At 41.3% G+C, this 15,730-nt stretch overlaps 1 pseudogene; it reads left to right on the top strand.

Annotated features, from left to right (window-relative positions):
- The first annotated feature begins 7,665 nt into the window (after positions 1-7,665).
- On the top strand, positions 7,666-12,196 carry LOC138917591 (olfactory receptor 1571-like; annotated as a pseudogene).
- The last annotated feature ends 3,534 nt before the right edge of the window (positions 12,197-15,730 follow it).

Genomic DNA, 15,730 nt, shown 5'->3' on the forward strand with positions numbered 1-15,730 from the left:
GTGTATAGAGTGCCTTAGCTGGTGTGTGGGGCAAGTATATCCATTCCAAGCATTTTATAACCTTGCCCGCTTTTTGAAAGATGATACCAGTAGGACTTTTAGGTGTTTTTATCTCATAAGGGCATAAGGGAATTTCCAGATCAAAGCAATTTAAAAATTGGGAGGTTAGAGCCTTGTTTACTAGGCTTAGTTCTTGTTTTGCCTCAGGGGTAGGAGTGCACATAGAAGAGGGGGAAGAGTCACCATGTAGCAAGGAAAACAAGTGACTCAGAGAATGTGTTGGGATGCCAAGAAAAGGACGTATCCAATTGATATTTCCTAAAAGCTGTTGCAATGTAACTAATGTTAAAGTATTGGGCATGGAAATAGATGGAATGTATGGCTTTACCAGGTGTCTATCAATCATTAATCCTAGAAATTTCCAGGGGGAGGTGAACTGTACCTTATCTTGCACCACAAGCAGGCCTTTGCCTTTTAGCAATTCAATTAATTGTTGGTATGCTGTTAATGATGAATTTTTACTTGGCGCTGCTAATAAAATACCATCCATATAATGGTAAAGTTGTATAGTAGGGTATTTGCTTCAAAAAGTTAATAACATATCTCATACTAATTGTTGGCATATGGTGGGACTGTTTTTCATGCCCTAAGGCAAGACCTTCCACTGATATCTCTGGGGGACCTCTTGATTGTTATAAACTGGGACAGTGCATGTGAACTTTTCCCTATCAGCAGTGCACAAAAGTAGAGAAAAGAAACAGTCTTTAATGTCAATAACAACAATTTGCCAATTCTCAGGTATTAAAGAAGGGTTTGGCAATCCCTTCTGTAAAGCCCCCATAGGTTGCATGACAGCATTAATTACCCTTAAGTCCTGGAGTAATCTCCATTTTTCAGATTTCTTTTTTATCACAAATACTGGGGTGCTTGAGGGTACAATATGGCCTAATTTTAGTTGTTCCTGTACTAGCATCTTTAAAACCTGTAATTTTTCTTTTGGAAGGGGCCACTGATCTATCCATACAGGCGTGGGAGTCTTCCATTGAATAGGTATGGGAGGAATGTTAATAACATCACTGGCCCCTAGGAAAAAGGCTTAGAGATAGTTTCCATTGAGAAAGCAAATCTCGCCCCCATAGGGAGTAAGGAATTGGAAGAATGTAGGGTGTGATTAAGGCAATTCTGTTTTCAGGTCCTCTGACGTTGAGTACGTGATCACTTACCTCAGGCATCATAAGTCCCCCTACATCTTGTACAGATGCAGAGGTTTGTCTTTTAGGCCAACGGGGAGGCCAAGTGGATGAGACTATAATGGTTTTATTGACCACAGTATCCAGGAGCCCTTCAAAGGGAATCTCTTGCATATATACTGTAAGAATGGGCCGATTTAATGTTAATAACTGTATCCAAAAAGCATTATCGCCAGTGTGGCCAAAGCCACTGGCTCCCCACTTGGCAGCAGAGGCGTGAATGGGGGGCAAGTAAGGTATTAATATTAATTGAGCTATTCTTGCGAATGCCTCTATCACATAATAACTAGACCAACGGACCATGATCTTTATCTCACCTTGATAGTCAGCATCAATTACCCCAGGAATGATGTTTAAGCCCTTCAAAGCTGAACTAGAGCGTCCCATTCATAACCCAAAATATCCTGATTGTAAAGGTCCCCATACATTGGTAGGAACAAGAAAGGTTTCGTCAGTCCAATCTATGACGACTGTCTCTGAGGTCATGAGATCCACTCCAGCACTTCCTGATGAGGCCGCCAGTAAATCATTCACATAGAATTGGCCTGCTGATTGAGAGCTCCCCAAACTTGATTTTTCGGGGCACTGGGAAGTGTGCCCCATTTTGAGTTTCCCAACGCCAAGTCACGGTTGATTAGATTACCATCTACATCAGTTTTAGAGTGACATTGATTCGCCCAATGGAATCCCCTTTGGCACCTAGGACATGGTTTAGAAGGCGGCTTTTTAATATCAGCTGGCCCCCCTTTACCAGGGATATCTTTTGGACTGTAATTGCATTGTTTTGCACGATCTCCAGGTTTTCCGCACTTAAAACAGGCATTATCAAAAGCACCTTCTGGCAGCTGCAAAAACACTGCCGCCATTACTTTGGCCACATGTCTATGAGTTGCTACTTCCTGACAGGCTCGCAGCATATCCCCTAAAGTATGAGCTCGCCCTTTAAGGTGAGACATAGCAGATTGGCAATCAGCATTAACATTTTCAAAGGCTATTTTCAGCAGGATAAATTGAGCCACCTCAGGATGAGCTATTTGTCTCTCAATTCCCTGTTAATAAATTCTATGTCAATAAATTCTATGTATGGCTCGTTTGGCCCTTGTAGGACATTCACAAAGGAATTGGTGGCTCTGTATGCCCGTGAAGGGGGAATTGCCTTCCAGGCTGCTAATGCCACCTCTGAACATTGTCTATGCAACATTCCATCTGCCTCAGCCTGTGCTTGAGGTGTATCATATTGGCCGACCCCCTGTAACATGTCGGCACTGATTGGGAGAGGGGTGTTTAAAGATAGATTATCCATAGATCGGGATACAGATATCTCGTTATACTCAGACCTGAAAAGAGTACATTCATCATGCGACAAAAGAGTCCTTGCGAGCAAAAGCCAATCACATGGTAGCATACAATAACTTGCTCCCAGTGCCTCTATCATCCTGACAGTGAAAGGGGACTTCACTCCATTCTCTCTAATGCTCTTTTTCAGCTCCTTAAACACCTCAAAAGGAAGGGATTCATGTTCTCTTTGCCTATGATTGACCACTATGGGGAAGGTACAGGAAAGAACAACAGGATCTCCACGATTTAATCCTACCTGAAGGCAATTATCAACCACACTATACTGCCTGGAATCAACATACGGGGCTGGTGGAGTACAAGAAGGAGCAGCAGGCAAGACAGGAGGGTTCTTGAAGGCAAAACGCCTCTCTAAAGGAGGGGGGAATGGTAAATCGTTATCATATAAGGGCGTTTGTTCAAAATTTGTCTGAGACTTACTAACGGCCTTTTTAAAAGAGTCTCTTGGCGACAAGCAAGGCGGAGGAGACAGTGGTGATGCCTCCTCAGCTTTGCCTGAAGGGCGTTCGGGTGAAAAGGCTGATTTTTCCTCATCCGATAGATCCAATAAAGGGAACAGCACAGTACGTACTGTTCTCCAAGTCGTTAAGATATGTACATCCCTTAAAAGGCCATGCTCAAGGCGAGACTTTAGTACGTTACCAGCCTTCTCCCACAACTTAATGTCCAAAGTGCCGTCCTCTGGGAAGCAGGGGCAATGTGTAGATGTTGCCAGCAATAGCCTCTGTAACTCGGCGGGAGAAAGCGAAACTGAAATCGCCCTCAGCAGCTGCTGAAGTGTCTTAAAGTATAATTTCTGCTGGTTCGTCAATTATTGGCCCATCATTCTCATGGCGGACCACTGAAAGGTGGTTGAAATTCCTCGATATCGTTACTCACCAATAATGCCACCGATCTTGGATCACGTCGGGGTCACCATATGTCGGTGTGCGATCCAATGTACACACCAGGATAGATGCAGAGAGGGCTGATGGCCACTCTGAGTTTATTGTAACCAGTGTTTCAATATATACATAGCTTACAGCTGTTAAACATACACAGGTGTTCTGGACAATGTAATTAGTGGATGCAAGAATTCTTAGTGATTTCTCAAGGAACCCTCCCTTGGCGTCTGTTTTGATATTACCATGTTTTTGCTGTGCTCTTATATTTTTATCTCAGAGCATGCAAGTCCTCCTAGGCAACGGCCCTTTCTGCTCCTGATATCGTGTATCCATCTGTGGCCCTGGGCGACCATGCCTGGCTTAGGTTGCCTCCCCCTAGAGGTCTTACCCGTCATTGGATAACTGGCCTTCCCACCTCTGAGTCACAGTTTGTTGGCAAGCCTTTTCCAGTGATTATTAACCCTTCCTGGGTCAGGGGCAGCTACAATGATGAGGATGAAAGTCTTATCATCAAGGATTTAAAAGAGAGAGAAGAAAGGGAGGGAAGATAGTGCATTTAGAATACTTTTCTGAGGAGTTTTAATGAAATGGAGAGCAGTTCCTTCAGACTCCAGCAGAGGTAGGCTATGGAAGGCAAAGACTGGAAAGGCTATTTTCTTGGGGCTGGCTGGGGGCTGCTTCTCTGTCTTCCTCTCTCTGATACAAATCGAAAGACCATGACAATGAAGATGGCGAGGAGAAGGAAGACAAAAGCCATGTCCCAGGTCTCATCCCAGTGGAACCCCTTCTTGGCCAGGACCTCCTGCTGTGCACAGAGAGCCTCCTGCCAGGCCCTCTGGTGCAGTTCCTGCTGCAGCTGTTCTCAGTAGTGCACATGGTAGAAGGTGTCAAGTCGAACATGGTGTGGTTGGCTCCCTGGCACGGCCTGAGACAGCCAGGCCGAGAGGCGGGTGGGAGGCACAGGGTGAGCCGGATCACCTGCATACATCCTGGAGGGGTGATTGTCAGGTCCGTGCAGGTCCTCATTACTGAGCTGGCCACAGTCATGCTTGACGTACAGGGTGGCACTGCCCAGTACCCTGTAGGGCCTGGACATACTTGTGAAGCACGAGTATGGGCTGTCACCGGGTAGTAAGCCTTCCCTTCCAGGCACAGACCAAAACCAGGTGTTGTGGTGCTCCATGGCCTGCCGCAACCTCCACATCCACAGCTGGTGGCACATTGGAGTGCTCTTGGCTGCCATTTTGGATGGACTGGGCACTGGTGAGTCTTCAGGGTTTTCTCTATAGAAGATCATATCATCTGCCAATAATGACAATTTTATTTCTTCATTTCCTGTTTGGATACCTTTTATTTCTTTGTCTTGCCTAATTGCTCTGGCTCAGACTTCCAGTATTATGTTGAATAGGAGTGGTGAGAGTGGGCACACTTGTCTTGTTCCTGATCTTACAGGAAAAGCTTTCAACCCTTCACCACTGACTACGCTAGCTGTGCGTTTTTTGTATGTGGCCTTTATTACTTTAAGGTCTGTTCCTTCTATACTCTTTTTGTTGAGGATTTTCATTATAAAGGGATGTTGTATATTGCCAAGTGCTTTTCTGCATCTGTTGAGGTGATTATGTGATTATTATCTTTCATTCTATTACCATGGTGTGTGACTTTTACTGATTTATGTATGTTAAACAATTCTTGAATCCCAGGGATAAATCTCACATGATCATGGTAAATGATCCTTCTAATATTCTGTTGAATTTGGTTTGCTAATATTTTGTTGAAAATGTTTCCATCTGTGTTCATCAGGGATATTGGCCTACAGTTCTTTGTTCTTCTTGTGTCCTTATCTTGCTATGGTATCAGGGTAAATGCTGGCCTCATATAATGACTTGGGATTGTCCCTCCTCTTCAATATTTTGGAAAACTTTGAGAAGGATTGGCATTAATTCTTCTTTACATATTTTCTATATTTCACTAGTGAAACGATCTGGTCCTGGGCTTTTCTGTAATGGGAGGTTTTTGATTACTGATTACATTTTCCTACTTATTATTGGTCTCTTCAGATTTTCTACTTTTTCATGAGTTAGTCAAGGTAGGTTGTATATTTCTAGAAAGTTATTTCTTGTACGTTGTCAAATTTCTAGCATATAATTGTTCATAGTAGTCTCTTATGGTCCTATGTATTTCTGTGGTATAGTTATGATGTCTACTCTTTCATTTCCTATGGAATTTATTTGATTTTTCTCTCTCTTTTCTTAGTGTATCTAGAGGTTGGTCAATTTTATCTTTTTAAAAAACAGCTTTTTCTTTTCTTTTTCTGTTGTCTAATTCATTTATTTCTGCTCTGTTCTTTGTTATTTCTTTCCTTCTGCTAACTTTGCACTTAGTTTGTTTTCCTTTTTCTAGTTCCTTGAGATGTAAAATGTAGGTGTTCTTTTGAGCTCCTTCCTGATGTAGGTATTTATCATTATAAACATCCCTCTTAGAATAGCTTTTGCAGTATCACATAGGTTTTGGTATGGTGTACTTCCATGTTGTTCATTTCAATTTATTTTTTGATCTCCCTTTTGATTTCTTCTTTGAGCCATTGGTTGTTCTGGAGCAGGTTATTTGATCTCCACATATTTGTGAATTTTCCAGCTTTCCACCAGTTACTGATTTCTAGTTTTATATCATAGTTATCAGAAAAGATACTTGGTATGATTTCATCTTCTAAAATTCTCCAGGACATTGTTTGTGTCATTTCATATGATTTCTCCTGGATAATCTTCCTCCATTCCCTTGAGAAGAATGTGTATTCTGGTGCCCTTGGAGGGAGTGCTCTATCTCCATCTCTAGCTCTATCTCTATCCATCTATATATCTGTTTTCTTTATTATTCTCTGACTAGGTTATTTCAAAGTCCCTATCCTCTAACTCACTGCTTCTGTACTGAGTTTGATCTATTCTGCTGTGACACACTTTATTTCATTTTACTCACCGAATTCTTCGGCTGCAAAATTTCCATTTGGTTGTTTTTACTATGTCTATTTCTTTGTTAAATTTCTCATATTGTTCACAAATTGTTTTCCTGATTTCACTGATTTGTCTTTTTGTGTTTTCTTAGCTCATAGACTTTCATCAAAACAGGTATTTTGAATGTTTATCAGCTAGATCACAAAATTCTGAGTCTTTGAATCAGTTACTGGAAGATGTTGTCTTTTGCTGATGACATTTTTCCTTGATTCTACTTGTTTCTTGGAGTTTTGCTTGCTGTTTTCACATTTGAAGTAGCAGAAGCTACTTACCTCCTCAAATCTTTACTAGTTCTCTTCAGCTGGGAGATATTTTTCAGTACTCCTGCTTATATTTGGGATTTTCTCCAACTTTGTATAGATACACTTGCTCCACACTTCTTGCTCCCTCTAATGGCCAAATTCTTAAGCTTGTGTATCTTCTCTGCTTCTTCCACTTCACCAGCGTATCTGCTGGAAAACTCTGTTTTGTTTTCCAGAAGGTGGTGCTACATCTCAAATTGTGGTTTCTCCTTTGCCCAGACATGCTGGCCTGACTTTTTGAGGCATTCTCTGTTTACTAGAGCTGGCTCACACCACCACATTCTGGAGCACAAACAGGAGCTGGCATCAGAGTTGGGGGAAGAGTGAGTATAGCACTTGAGGTGCTGAGGGTGCGCAAGGGCCAGGTGCAAGGTTCCTTGGGTGAGGTTTTCTGAATGGCTTGTGGGTGGGCTTCTTGCTGGAGTTCTGAAAACAGTTAGCAGGAACTGCATCTCATTAATGTCCTTTGATATTTTTGTCCTCCTCTTTCCTGCTCTCCTGCTTCCCTCATATATGAAGGTCATGTGGCAGTACTCTGGGTAGTGCGGGAGAGAAATGGGCTTCTCTATCAGCATTCCTGCACATCTTGGGTAACTGAACACTTACTCACTATTGTCTCTTTCCCCTGTGGGAGAAGTACTACCAGGTAGTTTAGCCCTGTGCTGTGTCACCTTGAGAGAGGACCATTCCTGGAAAAGTTTATCTTACCCTGTACAGTGCATCCAAACTTGTATTTTTTCCCAATAGAGTCCTGGAATCTCTCTTTGGGAAGTCTAGACTTCTGCAAAGGCTCATAACATCCGAAGGTGTCTGCCTAAGCCAGTATTCTCCAGATTTTTCCTGCCATGGCCTAAAGAGAATAGGGATGGTTGGCTGGCTTCTGCTGGTTCTGCAGTCCATATCAAAGTCTGTCTATTACCTGATGCACAAGTCGGCAAGACTACCCCTGGATACTTGGCATATGGTGCTAGATCCCACAACTCCCACAGAGGTACCTTTGTTCATGGATGGATGCCAATTTTTAATTCTTAAAAGAAGGAACAAAAAGGAAGTATGTCTTATGCCACTGTGACACTGACATCATTCTAGTTAAATCCTAGTACAATTAAAGCATCATGTAAATACTGTGTATTTGCATTTCTGTACTAACAAACAATTCTCAATATCACAGTGGTAATAAGTTATTTGTGTTAAGAAACAACTCTCAATATCACATTATCACAGTAAGAATGCATTTTCCTTGCTTACATTACATGTGAGCTTCAGGGTGTCTGTGGCTGTGACCCAGCTGTGCTTCTCTCCAACTGTGTCTTCATTTGGAGACCTGGGCTGTGCGAACAGCTGCTATGGCAGATGTGGCTGTTCTTATGACAGAGAGAAAGAAGAAGAGAAGTGGTGGAATCTCACAATGATGCATTTAGCTTTTTCATAGACACTTATCATGTCATATCCACTCACATTCTGTGAACCAACGCATGTTATGTGTCTAAGCTCAATGACAGCCATGGCTGGAACATACACCCCTACCCCTTGAGACACCATGAAGACCTAGAGCCAAGAGTGGGGATGTAAAGTTCTCCTAAAAGAATGGGGGAGTGAATAAATAATTGTGAAAAATTGAACAATCTATAGTGTGGAGAAAGCCATAGAAGCATTTCATACTTCTGTTGAAATTAAACATTTGTATAATGTGTGTTACAGATTTGCAACAAGGAGGACAACAAGAGTTGGAAGAATAAATTGATTTACCAAAAAAATAACAGTTTTACAGATATTCTCGAGTGGAACATAGGAACATATCTTTTGTCTAATAGCTCTTACTGTGACTATTTGGATCCAGTGTGAGGGGTTCAGAGGGTATGTCCATAGGCACAGAATCATGACCTCTCCAGCACTCTGCTCCCTGCTGAGGGCCCTTGGAGGATGTTCCCCCTCAAGATCTAGACTCTCTGTGTCCCAGGAGCAGGGAAATACTGGACTCACCGCCTGCACCTAGAGACATTTCTGGTATCATAATGAGCTTAGTAAATATGGGACTGGGACACAGTCACAATAGCTGTTGTGGATTGAGCATTAGCTTTGTGCTGGGTAATCTCCTATGAGGTCTAGATTATTTCTAACTTCTCACATCAAATTTATAAGGTTAGGCAGAATTTCCTGAGTTTATAGATAAGGAACTGAAAGGCTAAAAGTTGCATTTTCTCTCATGAGGGGAAATACTCAAGAGGGATGTATAAACCTGTGTATGCAGAAGTTGAAAAACTGAGTCCAACATTTGACCACCCAAGGTCAGACCTGAGGGGAGCAGGAAAACTCTTGGTGGAGAAGGGCTCAAAATACCTATACCTGACTCTAACGCTAGACCACAGCCTTGCTACTCAAAGAGTCATCCACAGACCAAGTCCTGCTGCATCAACATCAAACGGGAGCTAGATACAAATGCAGATTCTCCAGGCCCATATTAGGCCTGCTGAATCAGAATCTGCATTTGGAGAAGATGCCCAAATGATTCATATCCACAGTGAAATTGAAGAAGTACTTATCTAGAATAGTGTTTCTCAACTTTCTCACTATTGACATTTATGGTGGATAATTCTTTGTGACAGAGGCTGTCCTGTGCATGGTGGGATGTTGTGTAACATTCCTGACCTCAGCTGACTTAAGTGCCAGTTGCAGCTGCTTAGATGCAACAACCAAAATATTCTCCAAATACTTCCAGGTACCCCTGGAGGCAAATTGTCTCCTAGTGAGAATAGCTAGGCAAGAGCATTAGGACTGGAAACATCTTGATGGAGTTCCAATCAAAGCCCATCCCTTACTCAGTTCGTAACTTTGAGCAGATAATTTAACCCTCTGAGCCCCATTTCCACAAATTTAGAATGAGGTTCATAATAGCACTGTCCTCAGAGAATGAACTTTTATAAAAATTAAATGAGAATACGTATAAGGTACTAATTTCAGGGCAAAATGCATAAAAAGATCTAAGTGCATGTATTTTAAATTAAAGATTGTCTTTATTGTGCTAAAATACACATAACATAAAATTTACTATCTTAACCATTTTTAAGTGTATAGTTCAGTGGTATTAAATAAATTTGAATTATTATGCAGATAACACCACTACCCATCCCCATAACTCTTTTCATCCTGTGAAACTGAAACTCAATACCTAAATATTTTTTAATTAACAAAATGTTATACAAAGAAGACTAAATGATGTTCTTAATTTAAATGACAAGCATTAAACTCTTAACTGTTTTGGCCCAAGGCAGTAGTACTCATAGTTCTATGTCATAGGAACACAGTTCACCACCTTGTTGAAGAGTAGAATAGCAATTTTCTGGAGATGATCAGGTCACTTTTCTTTCATCAATGTTTTATATTTTTCAACGTACAAGTCTTTCACCCTCTTGCTGAAGTTAAGTATTTTATTCTTTTGGATGCCATTGTAAATAGAACTGTCTTTGTAATTTTCTTTTCACATTTTTCATTGTTTGCATATAGAAATGCAACTGATTTTTGTATGTTACTTTTCTGTCCTGTTACTTTGCTTAATTCATTTATTAGTTCTCTTAGTTTTGTGTGGAATGTGTAGGATTTTCTACATATAAGAACATATCATCTACTTAGAGACATAAATGTATTTCTTTCTTTCCAATTTGATGCTTTTGTTTATTTTTTTAAAATTGCTCTGGCTAGAACTTCTAGTGTTATATTGAGTAGAAGTTACAAAAGTGGTCATCCTTGTCTTGTTGCTGATCTAATGGAAAAACCATTCAGTGTTTCACCATTGAATACAGTTGGCTCTCCATATCCATGTGTTCTGAATTCATGGATTCAACAAGCCAAGACTTTAAAGGTCTAAAACAGTTGCGTCTGTACTGAACACGTACAGAGTTTTTTTTTTTTTTTTCTGGTTTGTTATCCCCTAAGCAAAGCAGTATAGCAACTATTTACACGGTATTTAAATTTTATTAGATATTCTAAGTAATCTAGAAATTATTTAAAGTATACAAGAGGATTACACAGCTTATATGCAAATACTACGCTGTTTCATATATGAGACTTCAGTATCCATGCATTTTGGTGTTCACAGGTGTCTTGGAACAAATTTCTCATGAATATAAAGGGTCAACAATATAATATTCTCTGTGAATTTTTCATAAATGGCTTTTAGTATATTGATATAGTTTCCTTCTATTCCTAGTTTTTCAGTGTTTTTATCATGTACCATACACAGATATAAAAATTAATTTCCGGAATGTGGAATGTAAACGATAGCATATCTGCCAAGTACATAGAACCAGGGAATAATACACAAATTTTAGAATTTCTTCTTGTGGGATTTTCAGAGGAAAAGGAATTGTGAACTTTCCTCTTTGGGCTGTTCTTGTTCATGTACATTGTCACCATACTTGTGAACCTGCTAATCATCCTGGCCGTTAGCTCTGGCTCCAACCTCCACACTCTACATGTACTTCTTCCTCTCCAACTTTTTTTTTATTTCTGCTTTTTCTCCCCAAATCCCCCCATTATATAGTTGTATATTTTAGTTGTGGGTCCTTCTAGTTGTGGTACATGGGACATTGCTTCAACGTGGCCTGATGAGCAGTGCCATGTCTGGGTCCAGGATCCAAACCAGCGAAACCCTGGGCCGCCATACCAGAGCAGGCAAACTTAACCACTCAGCCACGGAGCCAGTTCCCCCAACTTTTCTATTGTAGATGTGTGTTTCACCTTCTTCATTGTCCCGAAGATGGCGATGAATATACAGACACAGAGAAAAGTCATAACTTATGAAAATTGCATCATGTGGATTTATTTTCATGCTTTTTATAGTGTGGGACAACTTTCTACTCACTGTGACAGCCTATGACCAGTTTGTGACTATCACTCCCTGCACTATGTAGTCATCATGAACCCGCAACTCCGGTTCTGGTAATTTGGATTACCAGTGTTCTCTTTTCCATGTTACACAGCTTAATGATGTTGCAGATCTCCTTCTACAGAGACTTGAAATTCTCCACTTTTTTTGTGAAGCTAATCAGGTGGTACAACCTGGTGATGTATTTTTCAGCTGTCCTTCTGGGTGATAGTTCCCTGGCTGGTCTCCTTTACACATCTTTTGGGACAGTTTTCTCTATATGTGGAATATCATCACATCAGGGGAAGTATAAAGCATTTTCCACCCATGCATCTCAGCTCTCAATTGTCTCATTTTGTTGTGTGAGCCTAGGAGTGTACCTTAGCTCTGTTGCCACCCACAGCTCACACTCAAGTGCAATGGCCTCAGTGATGCACACTGTTATCACACCCATCTGAGCCCTTTCATCTACAGTCTGAGGAATAAAGACATAAAGGGAGCTTTAAATGTGTTATTCAAAGAGAAGCCATAAAATGGCCATTTTTCAACAAAGGCCTGTGATTGTAGGACGCAATTGCTCACAGCTAGAAATTGTATTCTTTAATCAGATCATAGAGGAAGAACTTAATCCTTCTACTTATATGCCAGAATTTCAATCTTTAAAATTTTAACTGCTTTATTGGATTTGAATAACTCCCTTTGTTTTTCTGCTTTTTCTGGTAATCAACAATTTTTCCTTTTGTTATTTTCCTAACTTCCCAAAGTTATTCTCAACCTTGGGTCAGAAACAATCTGGAGATTCCCATTTGCTTCTTGTAGTGATGAGTTGTACTAGTTTTATGGAATAAACCACATTTCACTACTCAGGCTATTTATTCAATTTTATTGTAGAAGAATTTCTTAGATCATAGATGTTTTCACTTTTGTGTCCATCATTTCTTTGTATAGCGCTACTTTAACTGTTCTTCCTGATAATGGAGACTTTAACATATTAGTTCGTTTTGTAGGGATCACAGAGGTTTATTATTCTCATTAGCATCCTGATCTCTTATCAGCTTAGCATCCACAGTATCCCTGGCATAAAATAGGCAAAAGTTGCTTATCAAAGACATGCTCTAGGGAGACGTCATCATTGTGGTGACATGAGAGGACCCCTTTGTCTCTACCATTCAATCTACCATGAATAAAATATGCAGAGCCCAATAAAGACTACAGTTCCCAACACACCAAGATGATGGAGAGATCTACACCTTGGTGCATATGAAAGTAGACGGATTTGAGCATGTAGAGAAGACTAAACAGGGAACAGCAGGGCTGATACCCAGGATCCTGCATCTCAGCTGCAGTTGATGAGTCAGCCAGTCCCAGAGAACACAGTGGGCAGCAGTAGAGGCACAGAAGCAACTCTGGCTCCTGGTTGCAGCAGTGCCTATGGCCACAGGGAGCACAGCAACAGCAAAAGTGGAGCCCTGCAATTCTTGTCCCACTAACTACAGCTCAGAGCCTGGTAGCAGCAATGGAGGCATGCACACAACTCTGGCCTCAAAACTGCAGTGGTGCCAGAAGCCAGATGGAGATGGGCAATGGTGGAGATGGAGCCCCATTAACCTGGCTACATTCTCACCCTGCCATGACAGTTGTCCTTCCTACCCAGATTATCTTGGATGTGGTGGTGATGTCGTTTATCACTGGACCTCCAGTGGTGAAGACAGTGACTGCAGTAACACCAGCAACAGCAAGGCATCAGTAACCCTAAGAGACTCAGTCTGTGATAAAGACAGACCTAGTGATACCCTTAGCAGAGGCCTTGGAGAGTGGAAAGTGTGTATTCTCAAGTATAGCCAAAGATAGCTCAGGTAAGAGAAACAAAAACTGGTGCTATTGTGCCACCTGCTGATAAACAAAAAAAAGGCCTGCAATCTCCAATTGGTTGAATAGTTATAATCAAAATAAAGCCTTACCTAAATAAGGAAAGTGTTTGCTATGACAAATGCACTGGCAGAGGAACAACTCAGCAGGCACCACAGAAAGACATGGCAACACATTACAAACATAAAATAACAATTCCCCGGAAATGAAGCATAAATTGATGGAATCATTAACTTTTAGTGAAAACTAAGAAGTAAGCAATTATGAACTGTCTTTTACATTAGCATTCTGTATCTTGGGAAATTTCTAAGTATTTTTTATAATCTCTATAAAAAATGCTATTTCATAGTATAATCTTTTATTTATTTTTATTTTATTTTAACTTTTGGTGCAGGAGATTGGCCCTGAGCTAACCCCTGTTGCCATTCTTCCTCTTTTTTTTTTTGGCTTGAGGAAGACTGACCCTGAGCTAACATCTGTGCCTATCTTCCTTCTGGCTTGATGTGTGCTGCTAGGTCTGTGCCTGGAAGCCAAACCCATGAATGTCAGGCCACAAAAGCAGAGCACATGAACTTAACCACTATGCTACTGGGCCAGCCACAGTAAAATCTTTTAATAAAGCACATGTTTATTTATATACCCAAACATCTTTTAGTTTCTCTTTCCTAAAATGTCAAAAGTAGATAAACCTAGGTTTAGTAATTAATGTCTAAGATTTTGTCTTTTTTGGAAAGGATATACATATTCAATGAAATTTTTATCACTTAATTTCACCCAGAAAAACTTCAAAGTTTCAAATTACCAAAGAAATTTTGTAAGTTATTTTAAGTACACCTGCCATAAAATATAATTATCACTACAGGTTTATTGGAGTGATGTCAGCATCATGGTGGAGTGAGTTCCCTTTGTCTCTCCCCTCTAAGTGACAACCAAATGGACATCTATTGAGCAACAGAGGATTCCACATACAGCACAACAGGGTGTCTGAGAGATCCATGCAGCTATATATTGGAAGGTGGGTGGACTGGACCCACAGGAAGCAGTGAAACTAGGGGAGTGGCCCCCTCCTCTTCCCTGGTGACAGCAATCCAGGACATGGGTCCTCATGCAGCAGCCAACATGACTGAATGGAGGCAAGGATAGCCCAGCCAGTATGCAAACACCCACAGAATGGTGGCAGCCTGGCCTGTGGGAGCACCCACCGAGCAGTGGCAGCCCTGCCCATGTGAACGGTGAGTGGCCCAACCAGCATAACTATAAGGAGATGGGGCAGGAAAAGAAAAAACAGCCTCCTGCCCCACCGTGGTTGCAGGTGGGGTCTGCAACTAGAAGCATTGGAAACAGCAGCAGAAACAGGTACCCAGCCCCCAGTGGTGGCAATCCTGAAAACAGCTTCACCAGCTGTGGGAGCTGCATACAAGTTCCTGGGTTCCCAGACCCCTGCCAGTGGCAGCAAGACCTGTGAACCCAGCACCTATGAAAGTGGTATGACCAGCACCCTGAAGCAACCTGGGAACATCAGCACTGGTGGTGCACAGGACAGTAGCGTCTGAGCCCATGGAGAGACAGTGGAGGAACACAAGACCCAGGTGATCAGAAACAAAGTAACACCCACTAAGAAAAGTTGATGTGGGGCCAGTCCAGTGGTGCAGCAGTTAATTTTGCATGTACTGCTTCTCAGCGGCCCAGGGTTCAGTGGTTCAGATCCCGGGTGTGGACATGGCACTGCTTGGCAAAAGCCATACTGTGGTAGGCATCTCTCATATAAAGTAGAGGAAGAGGGGCACGGATGTTAGCTCAGGGCCAGTCTTCCTCACCCAAAAGAGGAGGATTGGCAGTAGTTAGCTTAGGGATAATGTTCCTCAAAACAGAAACAAACAAACAAAAAGTTCATGACTACCCCAAATGTGCTGGTAGAGGATCAATTCATCAAGCACCATGAAGAACTACAGCAACATGGTATCACAGAAGGAACATGACAACTCTCCAAAAATAAACCTGAAGTCACAGAAGATTACAATATAACAGAGAATTCAAAACAGCTGTCACAAAGAAACTCAGTTACTTACAAAAACACACAGCGAGACAGTTCTGTGAGCTCATTAATAAAATTAGTGAACAGAAGGAATACTTCACCAAAGAGATTAAAGCTCTAATAGAAAATACAAACAGAAATTCTGGATATGAAGAACACAAT

The sequence above is a fragment of the Equus caballus genome, chromosome 14 (genome assembly GCF_041296265.1).
Source record: "Equus caballus isolate H_3958 breed thoroughbred chromosome 14, TB-T2T, whole genome shotgun sequence".
In the NCBI taxonomy this organism is placed as follows: domain Eukaryota; kingdom Metazoa; phylum Chordata; class Mammalia; order Perissodactyla; family Equidae; genus Equus; species Equus caballus.